This window comes from Macaca mulatta, chromosome 9 (assembly GCF_049350105.2).
Source record: "Macaca mulatta isolate MMU2019108-1 chromosome 9, T2T-MMU8v2.0, whole genome shotgun sequence".
In the NCBI taxonomy this organism is placed as follows: domain Eukaryota; kingdom Metazoa; phylum Chordata; class Mammalia; order Primates; family Cercopithecidae; genus Macaca; species Macaca mulatta.
The window spans coordinates 65,862,545-65,880,985 of NC_133414.1; the positions used below are offsets into that span (position 1 = coordinate 65,862,545).

Consider the following 18,441-nt stretch of genomic DNA (forward strand, 5'->3'; position numbering starts at 1 on the left):
GAAGCAGACTAGAGGAAGTAAATAGGACAGCTGGCCACAGACTTCAGAAGGAGATTCAGTGACCTAATAAGTGGGAATCAAAGGCTGCAATCCAGTTAGAAAAGATCCCTGGCAGGAAGGGATTGGACAGAGGAGTTCATGGGACTGACTATGGAGTAGCAATCCCCAATGTGGATGCCCATTTGAAAATGGCTGTTTGGCTGGGCATGGTGGCTCATGCCTGTAATCCTAGTACTTTGGGAGGCTAAGACGGGTGGGATCACAAGGTTAAGAGATCAAGACCATTGTGGCCAACATGGTGAAACCCTGTCTCTACTAAAAATACAAAAATTAGTTGGGCAAGGTGGCATGCACCTGTAGTCCCAGCTACTTGGGAGGCTGAGGCAGGAGAATTGTTTGAACCTGGGAGACAGAGGTTGCAGTGAGCCAAGATTGTGCACTGCGCTCCAGCCTGGTGGCAGAGCAAGATCAAAAAAACAATAACAAAAAAAAAAAAAAAAAAAAAAAAAAGGAAAGGAAAGAAAATGGCCGTTTGAGGTACTAAGATCAGAAGGGGATACGCAGCAACATGGACTTGGTGTTGAGCCAGGGAGGGGCTCCTACATTTCTCCTGCCTGTGGACAGCCCTGGGTTTGGGACTATGGCCTGGCTGAACTTAGATTGGGAATTAAAATTTTAGTTGTTGCAGTAAAAACAAGAACAACAATGCTGCTGCTACTATTATTACTGCTACTAGTAGTGATAACATTTATTGATGGTGTACTATGATCCAGTATTAAATGTTTCATTTACAACACTATGAGGGAACCTTACTATTCCTGTTTTTCAGATGAGAACATTAAACATAGAGAAATAAGTGTCTTGTAACGGTCACAGACTAGTAAGTAGAGGGGCCAGGTTTGAACCTCAGCAGTCAGATGTCTTCTCTTAACCATGTATTATACTGTCTTCTAAAACTTGGAAGGGAGTTGTCAGACAGCCAGAGGGAAAGACATCAACTATAATAGAATTGTAGGAATTCAACACCTTGTGTCTGTAAGAGAGAGGTCAGGAGGAGGGATAAAGAAAGAAAATCACATGAATAGAGCAGACAATAAAGGTCAATACTCCATTCAATGAAGGTATGTTTCAGACCCAGAGTGACAGTCAGATTGAAAACAGGAACTGGCTGTTTCCTTGGGAGGGCTCAGCTTCTGATGGTGTCTCATGCAGGAAGCCTCTCACCATGCTGAATGTGATGCTAGCATTTAAATGCATACAGTTTTTGCACCACTGATCCTTACAGGCAAGCCAAGTGTTTTACCTTCAAGTGCAATGAAAGAAATAGCCAACTCTTCCAAAGCTGGAAGATAAGCTGACTGGTTTGGAATTGCTCAGAGATGGTTTGTAGCTGTCCAACATGGTGCTTGCCCAGGAGATCAGCAAAACAATTTTGACTGTAAGTGATCTTTCCTTGGTACTGACCAACCTTTTGGGCTAGGGCAGCACTCATTTTCCTTATCCCAGTGAGCATCAGAAATGAGCAGTGCTGAGGGTCTTAGTAATTTATCAGACTCAAAGTTAAGAGCATGCAGTGTGATCCAATGTATTCTTTATTAACTACATATTTGAAAGTGAAGCTGGTTAGACTGCTGCCAGATTCAGGTCCTGGAATCCTTTGTTATTTAGATTGCAAATTTTCTGTTTGGTTGAACCTGTCCCAATCCTTATTTCATTTAAATGTATTTTTTCTTTGCATGAATTTTCCCTACTCACAAAAGAAATAGAAGTTGGTAAATGCAGCCAAAATGCCTGCAGAACTCTTCCAGCATTGTTCAGTGATTATATAAGTGGAGAAGTACATACAATTTCCATTTCAATCAAGTTTTCCATTAATAAGGAGACTGAGTTATTTCTTAGTTCAAGTTGTCAGAGACTGCAGCAGGTCACCATGCTACGGGTACCACTAAGGAGTTGGTCCCATGACAATAGAGAGGCTTCACTCAACTTTCAGGCGAATATCTTTTTAGGGATCTGATGACATTAAGATGAAACTGCACCATTCAGTAATTGGGCTCAGGCTACTGTCTTGAAAGTCCTTGAGTCGTGATAGAACTTTGTTGTAACCAGTGATATAACAATGTCTTTTGTGTGAGGAAGCAGCTTCCCTTAAAAGAAGAACCAATCTCAGAGAACTGGAAAGTTTTTGCTGAGAGTGTTTGGAAGAAGACTCTCAGGTAAGGATAGTTGAACATTGGTAATGACTGCCTTCCCAGAGACTCAGGTTTCTTTGGATGTTGGTCCAACTGACTTCCATGGCCGCCATCATGATGGGTATGTGTCTTTTGCGTGTGTGTTTGTGTGTGTGTGTTTAAGTAGGAGATCAGGGCAAGTGGCATTGCTTTCATTTTAGAATCTTCAAGTGAAGTGGGGAAGAAATTTGTTTTTCATTTGGCTCAGCTGAGAAAAGAAGGGAATTTCACAAAAACTATATAAAATATAATGGAGAAAGGAAGAGAACAAAATAAGATAAAATATTGGCAGCACAAAAACAATTGAGTGAGTGCAGATACTATCATCTGTTTATTTGGGACTCCCATGCACCTCACCTCCCGGTATGTATGCTGTTGTGATTCTGGGCTTGGCCATTTCACTGCTTTGGTCAATGGAGCATTAACATGTGTGGCACAATTAGACAGTGAGAACCTGTCCTTTTGGAATGGTCATTCTTAGGGTCCAGCTACCGTGGAAAGAAGCCCATGTGGACAGACCACATGGGGAGAGAGAAACACTTCCAGCCAGACATGTGGGAGAAGGTATCCTGGAAGGTGCAGCCACCTGACTACAGCCTCAGGAGAGACCCCAGAGGAGAGAACCATCCAGCTGAGTCCCAGACAACCCACAGAATAATAGGAAATGAAAATAAAAAGGAGTGGGCTTTAATTCACGAAGTTTTGAGGTAGTTTTAAATGCAGATAACCTAAATTAGATGTCTTAGATTCCATCAGATTTAACTGTCTTGTGAGCCTCCGGGGCTCTGCCCAGAGCTAAACTGCTGCCATAGATGATGATACTCTAGTCCTATGGGTAGGTGGAGTTTTACAGATACTGTTCCTGTCTCTGTCCCTCTGCTTCAGGTCCATCTCCATGGCATGTCTGCCCTGTTGGTGGCATCTCCTATTTTTCTATCTGGTGCAATCCACCAGAGTCTCCTGGCCACCTGGTGGCTTCTCCTTCCTTTTGTCATAGTTTTCAGGCTGCGAAAACTTCAGTGTTCATGCTCAATTGCCTGGGCTGTGGCTGACAGTTAATCACTTCCTTCTTCTGGAGAAGAGCTCTGAGTGCTTTCCATTACTGTCCTTTCTTAGTCATGAGTCCCAAAATGACCAGTACTAATAATATTAAGCGGGAGAACTTGGCCAGACCAGGGCCTCCTAGTCATTGGAGAGAGTGAGGGACACACTAAACCTTATTGTGTAGCCTGAGTCAGGTTAGGGATTGGCCAGTCTGGGTTCTGGGGGATTGTCTTTAAGTGGTATAAGATCCGAGTACAGCAAGTCTGGGTTGCCCTGGTAGGTCCAAGGTCAAGGCCAGACCACAGCAGCTGGGGTGTGAGCACTCAACTAGGCAGTGCTGCTCTTGTGAACTGCAGTTCTTTGCAGCTGGGTTCTTTGGAAAGGCCAGGGTTTCTAATAGCTTGTTCTGAATGATTGACATCTAAACGTTTACACACACATGCAAAAGTTTGCCTCTTCTTTCCTAAATGTCTAGGATGGCATGTCTCTCTGCCTTTGTAACCAAGAAATAGAATTCAGTCCAAAGAGAATTTGGACAGACATTTCAGGAAAAGCTGAAGATCAAGAAATTATTATTCTCATAAAAATGTACTTTTTTGTGGCAATGTAAACTCTGCTCATTGCAGTCTCTCCTGTAGCAAATGGCACTGCTGACCTATATTGGTCCTGCTGTCTGAGGTGCAGGCATATGTGGATCTCACCACTCATTATATTCATAATCTTGATCTGAGTAGACGACCATAGCCCACTTGTGAACTGAAGTGACTATTGACTGTCAATATGGTTTGGCCCCACCCAAATCTCATCTTGAATTGTAGCTCCCATAATTCCCACATGTTGTGGGAGGGACTTGGTGGGAGGTAATTGAATCTTGGGGTCAGGTCTTTCCCATCCTGTTCTCATGATAGTAAGTCTCATGAAATCTGATGGTTTTATAAATGGGAGTTCCCCTGCACAAGCACTCTCTCTTGCCTGCCACCATGTAAGATGTGACACTGTTTATCCTTGCCTTCCGCCATGATTGTGAGGCCTTCCCAACCATGTGGAACTGTGAATCAATTAAACCTCTTTCCTTCATAAATTACTCAGTCTCAGGTATGTCTTTATTAGCAGCATGAGAACAGACTAATACAGCCATACACTTCTTTCACTGCCCAATGGGGCTCAAGACAGAAAGGAAAGTACATTAGTTTGCTGGGGCTATTGTGACCCCTCTTCCTAAATTCCTACTACTGCCAACCCCCCAGGGCCGCAGCTGTGTACCATTGGGCTGCTGGCTCAGAGAGGACACCTGTTATCCTGACTAAAGCCTTTGAACCTGAGACAGTAGTTGTATCAGAATCTTCCAGGAATTGAGTGGGTCTGAGAGGCTGCTAATCCTCTCTGTGTTCCTTGAGTTAGTTCTATGGGGAATCCCAAGAAAACGCTTGAGGCCTATGCAGTCTTGCTGACATATCTGGAAAGCAGACTCACAGAGCAAATTGACAGGCTCAAAATATCCAGGATCAACACTAAATCACTGGGGAGGCTTTCCTTCTGTGGCTTTCCTCCGACTCAAATAAAATACTTCTTTCATGATATGTACACCTTTTAAAATAAAAACCTTGATAAAATATTTTGGACATAAAAATCAAAGCCTCCATTCCCATAATATCAAAATACAGATTGCAAACCCCAAACTGCTCAGTTAATCTAGGGGAGGGAAAACAGGGAAATATGGGGAAAATAGGCAAAATAAGAACAGCAGCCATCGAGAAAAGGGAGAGCACAGTATTAGAGAAAGGGAGGAGGAGGGAGAGGGAGATAAAAGATTTAGTAAAACAAGAGGAGAAAGCAAAAGACCAGCCAGGCTGGGAGCGGGAAGGCTCCTCTGGCTCTGAGTGGAACGCTTTTATGAGTTGGATCCTTTTGACCCAGCCTGCCATTCATTTATACTGTGGGATTTGAGTTTTCTGTTCCCTTATCTCTGAAATGTTAATTAACTGATTATCCAGTATCTGTTCTATAATTGCTCTTTATTCTTAATCCTTCTGAGCCTCAGCCATAAAGGAGGTGGCCCCAAGGGAGTATGAGTGGGGGAATGTTCACTTGGTCCCATGGAAGGGGCCGACAGCCGCAGGGGCCACCAGGTGGCGCCGTCCTCACCTCCATTTTAGAGGGGAGGGAATCCCATCTTCGTTGGGTGCCAGCTACTCACTAGGGACAGCTATTTTTGCTTTAATATCTTTTAGTCTTCACAGAAACCCTGTGAGCCGGCTAGTAAAGTTCAAGGGCTCATCTAGCCAGTGAGTGGCCAGGCAGGTCTTGTATCCGTGTCAGTCTGACAAATGCTCAAACTTGCCCCCACCCCTGTGCTCTAAGATGGACACGAATGGGTGGAATGCTTGTAAAATACTGAAAAGGATGGAGAAGGAGAATATGGCGGTCCCTATTATTCAACTACCCAGAATTAATCACTACTGTTACAATCATTTTTGGGTATGTTTTAGGTTTTTTTTGTTGTTGTTGTTGTTGTTGTTTTAACTGTCAATGTGTTTAAAACAATTTTCTTCTCTATTTCATATTATTTACATTTATATATATCCTGAACATGGCAACTAGAACCGTAAATTATTTTTAGTAAAAGGGGAGAAACTATGAAACCAACCTAATTATGAAACTAAAGGTGTGAATTGTCTGAATTTGACTTCTGTTTTTTTTTTTTTTTTTTTTTTTTTGAGACAGGGTCTCGCTGTGTCACCCAGGCTGGTGTACAGTGATGTGATCACAGTTCCCTGCAGCCTCAACCTCTCAGGCTCAAACAATCCTCCCACCTCAGACTCCTGAGTAGCTGGGACTACAGGTGTGTGCCACCCTGTCTGGCTAATTTTTAAAATTTTTTGTAGAGACAGGTGTCTCACTATATTGCTCAGGCTGGTGTTGAACCTTTGGGCTCAAGAAATCCTCTCGCTTTGGCCTCTCAAAGTGCTGCAATTATAGGTGTGATCCACTGTGCCCAGGCTGAATTTGATTTCTGAAATTGTGTGTGTGTGTATGTGTGTGTCTGGGTGTATAACAGAGTTGACCCAAAACAAAACACAACTTCAACTCGTTTGTTTTTTCATACATTTATATTTGAGTAAAAGATTCTGCCTTCATACCGCTTGAGCTGGAAGAAGAAGCTGAAGCTCTGTCAGATATTTTGGGTGACAGCGCTTCTCACTGACAGGAGGCTCATGATAGTCTTGCAGAGAATGAATGACTTAGAATTTGAGAATTGTACAGAAGCCATCCACGTCACTTGACACAAGAATATAATTTACCTAAGAGAATTAAAGAACCGACAAAATACAAAAAAAGTTACATGGCAAAGAGACATATTTTTACTTGCTCTCTAATAGTGATTAATTGGCAACAACGTTTGTATCAAATACTAGAAGACGATTAAGTAAAGTAATGCAACTATTCATTATGATGCCATATTACGCAGCTGTTAAACGTGACCACCACATGTAATGTTTCAACAGACCAAAGATGAACTGAATGCTAATCATAGTAACTTTGATTTCCTTAGTGCTTACTATTTGCTATATACCCTATCTTATTTCATCTTCCTGCAAACCTCAGTGTCAGGTTTTAGTACTTTTCTCATTTTAAAGTTAAAGAAACTTGGGCTCAGAGGTGCTCCGCTGAGGACAAATACTTAATGCATGTGGGGCTTAAAACCTAGGTGATGGGTTGATTGGTGCAGCAAACCACCACGGCACATGTATACCTAGGTAACAAACCTGCACATTCAGCACATGTATCACAGAACTCAAAGTGAAAAAAAAAAACAAACAAAAAAACTGGTATGTAGAAGAGAGTTAACACCTAGCATTGTGTGATCCTGAAGAAGCCCATGATTTCTCAGCTCACTTGTTGTATTGCTTAAGATTGCTAATATAGTGCAGTGCTACTGATCCCTATGCTGTGGATTCCATACGCTTGTTGCATGCCCAGATATGGCCTTTGGGATCAAGGCATTCTTTCCCCCACTTGCCAGGAATGTTGGCTGCTTGTGACTCACAGCTGAGCTCTTCTCTGGACTTGGCCTTTGTCGGAAAGGAACCTTCTCACTGGCGGTGATGGCCTTCCCTGGAGGTGATCTGACATCACTCACTGGTTGGTAAATGGGAGGGGGGCCTGCCTTCATCTGGGGCAACTCTGAGGGGCTACTGCATTTCAGTCCAATGTCTTCTTCTGGCCAGCTCTGCTTCCCTTACTCCCCACGGTGGATGTTGTCTGTGCCCAAGAACCTCCAACATGGAGATCTGACTCAGAGTCTGCTTTTCTGGGGAACTGGGCTGAAGAAATATATTCCAATAAGAACTCTAAAATTAGCCACCCAAGTGGAGAACAAGGGCTAGGAGTGAATGCACGAAAAGGAAAGCTGATTGTGCTAAGATGATGTGATTACAGGTGACTTACTGTCTTTTCAAACGTATTTCTTTAAATATTTTATACTTTTACAATTTAAAGGAGAGGGAGAAAGAGGGAGAGAAAAATGGCATAAAAGGCGTTGCATGAACATGTAGCAGGGAGGGCCAGCTGAGAACGTCTGCGCTGTCTCTTTTTCTTGCTTACTTTCTCTCACGCCCTCCTGTTCCTGGAGTCCCATGCCCCATTCCGTCTTCCCTACTTTGAATAGAAGAAATGTTTGGAAACCTGGAGCCCTTGTATTAGAAGTCATATATGGTTAGTAACTTCAGTTTTCTTGGTAGGGACATTTCTTGATGAGTTGCCCTAGACAAGGAGATAAAAGTTGGATGTAGAAACCCTATGAAAAATGGGACTCTGTGGAAATGAATAACCATGTCACCTTTATAAGATTTATCTCACAACTTGTCCCAGAGGCACCTCTCCTTCTGAAAGGAATGCTCTGGGCCATAGCCATAAAATAAGGCTTTTTATCTCACTGCCTCCAGTCCACTTCTAGAAACACATAAACATTCACGGTAGTATCCACAGGGGTTTCACATGCTGGCTCTGTGCAGTGTGCCCTGGGGATATAGAGATCCAAGGTTGCAATTTAGATGTTTTTAATGGAATATTATCTCCTCTAGTAGAGAGGCAACATATTGGTGAATCTGCTGTTTCTTCTTTCCTGATTAAATCAAAATCTCAGCAGAAAAAAATCAATCTCCTCCCCCCATTCCATTTATACCACCACTGCTTCAACTTCGATCTTATTACCTCTCACCTGGACGAGTGCAATAGCCTCCTAATAGTTCTCCCTGCTCTGGTCTCTCTCCCACCCCGCATTCAATTCTCCACACTGCTGCCAAGGGATCTCCCGAAAATGCTAATATGATATTGACAATCTCCTGCTTAAAGTCATTAATGGCTCTCCATTTATTCAATATATAAATGCCCAATCAAGGCATTGAAAAACCTTCATGATCCCTGCCTGCATTTTCAGTACCCTCACTAGTCACTTTTCTTATGCTGCAAATATTTCAACCACATTCACCTTCATTTCTTGAACAATGCATGGTCTCATATGCTTCCTAGCCTTTGCAGATGCAATTCATTCAGTCCAAGATGTCCTTCTGGAATGACTCATCTTTAACATCACTGCCTCTGAGAAACTTTATTTTTCCATTTAACTTTAAGTAACCTTGAACAATCTTCATGTATCAGTCAGGTTCTTAATGGCCGATGACAGAATCCACTTTAGTTAGCTTAAGCAAGAAGGAATCAATTGAGGAAATTAGAAAGCTTACCAAGTTGTTGGAAGGGCTTGGGAAATAAGTTTCAGATTCATTTTCCAGCAGCAGCAGCTCCCAGCATCATACCAGGGTCGGGTTCTCCTGGTAAGGAAGCAGCTTTTGCCTTTGGTCCCAAAACCGTGCTGGCCTCCTCTGCTGCCACCACTACCCATGGAGTGGGTGTCCCGCCCTCTTCCTTGTCCCCTCACATAACTTACTTACCAATCCAGGTCTTGTGTAGATGTGTCTGACTGGTAAAAACAAAGCCACATGCCTCCATTCTAACAGCAAGGGAGATCGGAAACTTTTTTTTTTTTCCTACATCGAGAAGGCAGAATTCAAAATGTGGAGATCTATCAACATGTCATAAAGATGTTTAAAAGACATGAAGGAGCAGGAATGTCAGCCTTCCACTGTCTCTCTCTTTTTTAAAGACTACTATTGCATTTTGCTATTGTTCTCTTTATACACGTGTGCTTTCCCTGCTAAACCAAGGACTTGAGTTAAAGTGATGTCTCACTCGTTTCTGTGTCCACAGCCCTCTGGCACATGGCCTGACATATCAGTAATTCTTTGTTGATTGTTAAAGCAATAGAGCTATGAGAATTCCTTGCCTAAAACGTTTTGCATGGTCAATTATATAAGATGTTATATCTTGTCTCAAAAACTACTCCCCAGTCTGTATGCTCCGAAATGAATTAAACCAAATCTTAAATAACTCAAGCTGCAGGAAACAGGACTGTAAATACGATTTCAAATTTGGCCTCTAGAAGCAAGACTGCAGATTCAGCGCTCATATTCAGTACCATCTTATACATCATGTGCCATAATAAACAGAGTGGCCTTGCAGCAAATGAAGGAGTAAGGCAAGGTTATCTCCAGTGCTCTCTGCTTCCTTTCTTAGCCCTATTCTCTCTTCTCACCTATGTCATGCTTTCTTGTCTGTAAAGGACTGTCACACCTTTATTTAATGCTCATAGCTATCCCATGTGTTTTTATTGTCTCCATGTAATATCCTAGGCCAGAGATTAGCAAACTATAGCCTTGGGGCCCAAACCAGCTGCAGTATGTATTTGCAAATAAAGTTTTATTTGTGGTGTAGCCACGCCCACTTATTTATGTATTGCCTATGGCTTCCTTGGGTTATAATGGCGGAGTTGTGTATTTGTTACGACCTGCAGAGCCTAAAATATTTATTACCTGTCCGTTTATTAGGTCCTGGCAGGAGAATCACCCGAACCCGAGAGGCGTAAGTCTCTGGAACACAGCTATCAGGTGAAATTGTCCATGCAAATCAGGACTTGAAACTAGGTCTTTTGATTATGAGTTCCACTCCTTAGATGATCATATTGGGAATCATCTAAAAACGTGTAGAACTATTTGAAAGTAGCTTTCTCTAACTGCAGTGTTCTTTTTTATCTCAGTTGATTCATACTGCTGACCAAGTGAATCAGACATGGAGTTTATAGCACTCTATATAATGAAAGGATGGAGGAGGGAAGGTACTGGGGTGGGAAATGTCAGTGAAATTCTTATTATAAATACCAGCACAAAAATATTGAGGTAAATGAAGAAACAGCTACAAATGGGGAAGGTGAGGAAGGAGTGGTTGGGGAAGAGTTACCTTTCAAGTTTATCCCTTTCATATGACATTTTCAAAAACACTCACACGTTACTTCAATAAAAACATCAAATTATTTTGAAAAAAAAAAAAACAAAAAGTAAAGTCAGAGAGAAAGTACAAAGGAAGCCTGTCACTAGCATAGATTACACTGTAGTATAACTTGCTGTTTCTGGAGATATTTAAGGGTATACATCCTGAGAAATGGCTGCAAAGGCATACTACATACCCCATAATGTCATATCTACTTTAGAGAACGGTAAGTCACAAAGCAAAACAGTAGCCACACATCCCAAGTATGACTTCTATCATTTGACCAACAGTGATACAAAAGAGAATGCAAGTGCCGTACCCTCATTACCACAAATTATGCAGTCCGGTTTCCTGCAGATGTCAGCACACCCAACATGCAATGGATAAGCCTCACCCTGGGAAAGTCACCTTCATGATCATGGTATTTCCCCCACTAGGTAAGTATAAGTTTATAGTGGCCTGGCATCTCACCCTTGATTCCAAACATTTACACATAGGTTCATTCACTTTGCACAAGCTCTAGCCTGTCACTTGTGAAATAAAGACTTTTTCAAATTTTAAGAGCCAGACAATAACATTTTGGATACTAGAATATTTGTAAAATCCTAAAAAATGTATGTACAATGTGAACAAGACCAACCAGAAGGCTTTGTGTTCAGCTACATACTCCAAGCTCCTCTTGGTGATGTCAAAATCTTTTGAGGAATCTGAGACATTTGTTGATGTGGCTAGGCAGAATACTGGCCCACAAAATGTTCAAGTCCTTATTCCTGGAACCTGTATATGTGTTACTTTACATTATGGCAATAGGGATTTTGCAGATATGATCAAGGATTTGAGATGAGGACAGTATTCTGGATTATCCAGATTACTGGGCTTACTGTAATCGCAGTGTCCTTGTGATAAGGACTCAGGAGGGCCAGATAAATAGATGTAAGGACAGAAGAGAAGGCAGAGGAAAGGTGCTAAATTGCTGGCGAGAAATGTAGGCAGCCTCTTGAAGCTGGAAAATCTATGTAACAATCACTCCAACCTTAGCAGCTTAAAACTGCAGCTGCTTTATTATGTACCTTGAATTTTGAAATTAGGAATTTGGGCAGAGCTCTTCTGGGCAATTTTTCTAGTCCATGTGGTATGCACAGAGGCCATTCAGTGGTCACTGTTTGGTGGACTGATTGATCTGTATGGTCAAAGATGGATTCATGCTTATATAACTGGTCTCTGGGTGGGGTTGGCTAGGAGGCTGGGCTTTGCTGGATCTTTTGGCCAGAGCATCTGCATGTGGTTTCTTCAGTATAGCAGCCTCAGGTAGCCAAGACTTATTTACTTATTGATTTATTTTGGAGATGGAGTCTCTCTCTGTCTCCCGGGATGGAGTGCAGTGGCGCAGTCTCGACTCACTGCAACCTCCGCCTCTCGGGTTCGGATTCTCCTGCCTCAGTCTCTCGCTACCATGCCTGGCTAATTTTTTGTATTTTTAATAGAGACAGGGTTTTACCATGTTGGCCAGGCTAGTCTCAAACTCTTGACGTTGAGTCATCCACCTTATAGCTGCTCAAGACTCTCAGAGAGAGTGATTCAAGACAAGAGGAAGTGGTAACTGCCAATTTCTCAAAGCCTGGAATTACTTTTGCCATATTTTAATGTTCAGTATATTCATAAACCCACCGAGATTCAACGGGAGGGGACATAGACACTACCTCTCCATGGGAGGCATGCCAAAGATATCGTGGCTGTCTTTAATTTGCCACAGAATTGGATTAGAAACAGTGTAAAATGTACCTACGTGTGTGTGAACAGTGTGCTACAGAAGCTCAGAGAAGACAGGGACCAACTCAGAGTCATAGTTCAAGAGTGAGCTAAGAGTTTGTCAGACATTTCAGAGGGTAAAACATTAAGTCATGGTGCCACAAAGGAGGTGGTCATATTTAGGAAATAAATTAGGTGTGTTAGAGTCGGGGGGCATAGAGAAAGGAAGGGAGATGATGATGAGTGTGGCGTTGATACAGTGGTAGTATGATGAAGACAACGATAATGTAAACAGAATCACCATATATTGTGCATGTTATTTCATTTATTCAGATAAGTTCTGGCTCTGTTGCCCAGGCTGGAGTACAGTGCTGGGATCATAGCTCACTGCAGCCTTGAACTCTTGGGCTCAAGTGATCCTCCCGAGTGCTAGGATTATAGGCGTGTGCCACCACATCTGGCTAATTTCTTTAATTTCCGTAGAGACAAGGCCTCGCTATGTTGCTCAGGCTGGCCTGAATCTCCTGGCTTCAAGTGATCCTCCCTCCTCTGCCTCACAAAGTGCTGGCATTACAGGTGTGAGTCACTATGCTTGGCCTTCAAATGTCTTTTAATGCAGCAGAATAATCAGGTGACAACAGCAGTGGGTTGGAGAAAGGGCAGAATGGATTGGGACTAGGGGCCCAGGAGAAGAGGATTCTGACTGAAATAGAAGAGTCATGCTCTGAGAGGAGGCAAAGCAGCAGAGAGAGACCAATATGCTATCTACCACAACCCTGCTACAGCCCTGTGAAAAAACCATAGCATAGGCCCTGAATTAAGGAGTACAGCTCTGCCAGTGGTACATTCTTTCCTGGGGATAGAGCTGCATTGGCCAGGAACAGCCAAGAGAAGACAATTTGGGTACCATTTAGGGAAAAGACTAAGGGTGAAGAGGCCCAGCATGGTGGCTCATGTCTGTAATCCCAGCTCTTTGGAAGGCTGAGGCAGGAAGATTACTTGAGGCCAGTAGTTCAAGACCACTTGGAAAATACAGCAAGACCCTGTCTCTACCAAAACAAAACGCACACACACACAAAAGATTAGCTGGGCTTGATGGCATATGCCTATTGTTCCAGCTGCTTGGGCTGCTGAGGTGGGAGGATCGCTTGAACCCACGAGTTTAAGGCTGTAGTGAGCTATGATTGCACCACTTCCCTCCAGCTTGGGCAATAGAGCCAGACCCAGTCTGCAAAAAACAAAAACAATAAAAAATTAAGAAGAAAAGTTGGCGAAGAGGATGGGTTGCAATGACATGGAGACTCCACTGGACTCTGGAGAAAGGATCACGGTTTGCACAAGTAGGTGAGGTTCTGAGCTGCAGGGAAATGAGGGTGGAGTGGGAAGAAATGACAGAAGACCCTGGGTCATTATGGTCCCTATTATGTTGAGGATGGTGGACATGGGATAAAAAGGAGGAGGGGCTACTTAATTCCTTGGTCCCTAGTCCCTCTCCCGGGAGGTGAAGCCTGAGGTTAGGATAGGGGAGAATGCGAGAGTTGCCCTCTGGGAACTCAACAAAGGCTCCAGAGAGAGTATGAGACAGACAAATCTTTCTAGGAATCAGACGGGAGAGTGGGTATAAATGAATTGCTGGTCTTTTTCTCAAAGTCATCCAACTTATCACGAGGACAATACTGTGAAAAGGACATCTTGGAAAACCCAAAACAACATTTTTTGGAAGATAAAATAAATCCGATTTGTTGAGATGTTTCTGTGTGTTTGGAGATAAATCACATTTTTGTATTTTATCAGCAGATTGGTGGGTAGTTAAACAGCTTAAAACTGGCAGCAAAATGGAGAGGGTTCCTCGTAGCTATGAATAATCCACTATTTTATGCGGGTTTCTGGACAGCTTAAATCAGGACTGTGCAGAGAAGCACAAAGTGATTATGTAAATTGGGGTGGCTTGTTGGGGAGTGTTTGCAGAGCGTGGGAGGGAGAGGTGGTGAGGGCAGAAGGGAGAGGGAGCAACAGTAGGCATGGTGGGCAGTTTTCCCCTCAGGTAGGCACTGTCTTGGATGTGAGTGCTGGCATGTTGGGGGACACATAACCATGAGGTCAATGTGGTGCGTCTTACTGAAGCGTCCATTCAGTGTAACACAGTATTTAGGAATGCAGGCTCTAAGGTTGCACTGCTTGGTTCCCATCCTGGATCTACCACTTACAACACTGGGGGAATCTTGGTTCTCTCCTGTGTTAAATGGGGTTAATAATTTCACTTACCTCACATGATTACTGTGAGGATAAAGGAAGACGAATGTATGAAAAGTTCTTAGAACAGTTTCTGATACATAGCACACGTGGATGTCCCTATTATGGTTGTCTGTACTTTTTGTGTTTTATATTCTGTTCAGACATGGAGGTACAGGGGCCATGATAGTCCGACCCCCCTTTGCTTCCTCTGATGAGACAGAATTAAGGCATGAATTTTTCCCTCACTAAGTCACAATCATGCAGATATCAGCATGCCAGTGAAGAAGAAACACTGATTTCCTAAACAGAGAACCTGGGTCACTGAAATGACACTGGGGCTGCTCTGGTCTTCACTTTTCACTGAGATATGAAGGCTTGGTTCTAGTACTACAATGTCACTGGTTCAGGAAGCCCAACTGGGAGTCATATAAGTGAGTTACAGCTTCAGTTCTGCCACAGCAGAGCTGGGTGCCGTTGGCCTAATTAGGAGCACAGTGGACAGAAAGAGTGGGATCAGGCAGCTTTCACTGGTATGTCGCTTTTCCAAACTTTTCCATAATTCCTTTTTTGCCTTTATCTTCTCCACTAGACAATATAAGTGATGATACTAATAACTTTTAATCAGCACTTATTCTATTCTAGTTATGTCTTTAGTCCTACTATCTTTTAGATCCCACAGGATCTGGCACATGGTAGGCACCTAATAAATGTTCAATAAATGATTAGATACAAGAATAGATGACCTCTATTTGAATCACACACTTGCTTAGTTTAGGGACTTGGAGCAAATTTTCTGGTCACTCATTTTAGTCTGCCCATTATGCTGGGCATACATTAGGCACCCAGTGGATTTGGTTTAGCTGAAATACCTTGCTTCACCATTGCTTGAGGGAACAATCTAGGTAGTGATATATGGTTATTCCCAGATCTTCATCCCTGGCTCCACATTTATGTATCTACCTCTGTTCAGTCTTTCTGCTTAGATGTGCGGTAGCACCTCAAGACTTATGTTCAGACATGACTTCCGGATGGCTACCTCTTGCAAATCTTCTCTCTGTCTCCTCCATCTCAGCAAATGGCATTACCATCTATCCGGTTGCTCAAAACAAAAATGTAGGAGTCATCATTCTGTTCCCCTCTCAGCTAACAGCCAATCCATCAGCAAATCCCCTAAGCTCTCTGAATCTGATTTCTCCTCACCCTCTCCACTATCTCAACCCTTGTCCAAGCTACCCTCATTTCTTACCTGAACTATTGTGGTTATCTCCTAAATAGCCTCTGTGGTTTTACTCTTTTATACTCATCCCTTTTCTACTCTTAAGAATCCTAACTACCCCCAGCTCCTTCCAGGAAAACGATGGGTAGCATGGAATGATGACCTACTCAGCTGGAAGACTGCGGAAAAGAAAAGGAGGGATGTGAGGTGTGTGTGTGTGTGTGTGTGTGTGTGTGTGTGTGTGTATACACGTGTGTTTGAGGAGCAGAGTCCTGGAGAGGGGGAATTTTAAGAGAATTGATGTCCTATGACAGGGAGCAAGAAAGGGAACCCACAAATGGGAGCAGGCAGCCCTTAAAAAAGAGGTAACCACATAGATAAGACAAAGAAGGCGCCCTGCAGATGAGCTCAGCAGGGAGGCATCCATCATTATGTGCTCTGAATGGGTCGGGTAAGCTGCTCTGGCAGGAACCACCCTGTCCATTCACCAGGCTCTGAGTGTTTAATTCAACAACTAATACTAAGTGTTTTCTGGATATAGGCACTATCGTCTCATCCTTTTGATGGATGTTTAGGACATGAAATTAAGATGTGTAATAGAACACTGAATCTCAAAAGAGAATGGAGGCTAGGTCTAGGTCTGAAGCCTTCTCCCAGGAGCCTCCATGCTCCCTGGACATATGTATCAGCTCTCTTCCCAGCAAACCCTGAATTCAGGATGTGGAGGTTGGTTGGCATGTGTTGAACGAAAACTTTGCACTTTATGGGCAATTCTTGCCTCTATCATATGAGGCTCGAACACAGGGCTGCCCAAGAAGAGGACTCTGTTGAATATTTATAAAGCCCAAAAGAGTATCATAGATTATGGGATATCCACATACCCATCAGTGATCCGCTTTGAGATCTTAGAGAAACCTCATACAATCTCTGTGTCCCATTGCTACAAGATGATCAGTACTGAATTTCTGCAGCTTCACATTGTACTGTTATGCAAAGATTCCAAATATCCTTCCGATTGGAGATAATGTGTCAGCCCTGAGCCTCTTACAGTGGAAATAAAATACAAGGTAAAGCAAAATGGGATTCCCAGGCTGCAGACCTCAGCTTAATGCGAATAAACCTCTGGCCAAACATGAACTTTCAGTTTTCAGAGTGTATTTAATTGAGAGCTATGGTTTATTTTGTTCCTTGAGCTAAATTGGGATCTGTACAAATAAAGAATGTGAAAAACCATAGCTGCAGTCTTAGGAGAGCTCCAGTAAGAAAAGAGAGAAATTGTGTTTATAAAACCACAGGGTTGAGCTATTCTTCCTTTTTTTTTGGATTATTCTTTCATTTCTTGGTCTTTTTTGGCCAGAGTGCCAGGGCCAGTGATATTTTGGAGCCATCTATATGGAGCCAGGAGGCCAGAAGCACGCCCTGTCCTCCCTCCTTCCTTGGGATTGTTATGAGCTCCAAATCAATGTAGAAAATTTGTCCAGAGCCATAAGAAAGGCAATTGTTCATCCTTCCTTCTTTGCATGACAGTTGTATCTGCCCCTTCTTCCCATTGGTCTATTGTCAGAACCAGGGAGCTAAAAGTGTAATGCCATTTCAATTTGTACTTCTGAAGCTTGAACCAGGCTGTGCTGTTTAGGTGAAAGGCTTAAACACCCGAGAATAATCTTAGGTATTAAGTAAAAATAGCTCCCAGCATTTTGTGCTTAAAATGGTAACTCTATGTGTCCAAGGACTACAGTCTTCTATATTTCCTAGCAAATAGAACCACCGGGATGCTTGAATCTCAGAATTGGAAGTGATTTGGAGGTTAGCTCGTCTGCCTTTGTAGAAGAAAAATGTCAATTGCAGAAAATTTTTCCCCTTTTGTAAACTAGCACTACTTCTCCCCAGCTTTTAGACTCAAAGAAACAAAATCCACAACAAGGAGGTCTTCCTTGTTTGCTCTTTTTCTTTGCTAGAAAATGTCAGTACTATGATAGATGTAGGTAGTGAGGGAAACCTGCCTTCAATCTGGGATGCCTAAATGTCAGGGAAATCTGCTGAACCCATCATGGCCCGGTTAGAATAGCTTTTTTATGCTCATCAGTTTTTCTGCAGCAGTCAGCCTCGAAGGCCAATCGGGATTCCAGAAGATGAGGCTGAATCATGACAGTCCACCTACAGAGGAGGGAGAGCTCTTTGATATTCATGTGCTGTGACCCCTGCTCTCCACAGAACCCACTGACAGCCATTCCCAGCAGGGCTCAGGTCTGTTTGGAGGCTGCACACTTTTGTTCTGTAAACAGGTAAGAGGCATGAGCGGACTGCTTACCCGATCCAGCCTCCTTCTCAGGCCGTACACCCTACTCAGTCTGTGATCTAATTACCCTTTCATTTCTGAGGAGTAGCAGCAAGCCTTCCAGGAAGCCAAGCTGAGACAGGAAGAGGAAGCCGACAGGTTGCGGCGAGTTGATCCAGCCCTCTTCTCATTCGTCCTCCTCTCCTTGCTCTTTTCTCTGTCACCAGTGCATCTGAAGACAGTGCAGCGAACTGCTGAGCCAGACATCTTTAAAACATGCCCTTTGTAAGTCATCACCCTTTGTA

At 43.0% G+C, this 18,441-nt stretch overlaps 1 protein-coding gene and 1 pseudogene across 1 annotated transcript in view; both read right to left on the reverse strand.

Moving 5' to 3' along the window:
* RGR (retinal G protein coupled receptor) overlaps positions 1-18,441 on the reverse strand; it is a 280,087-nt gene that overhangs the window by 248,318 nt on the left and 13,328 nt on the right. The window lies entirely within an intron of this gene.
* LOC114670255 (U1 spliceosomal RNA) lies at positions 10,956-11,103 on the reverse strand (annotated as a pseudogene).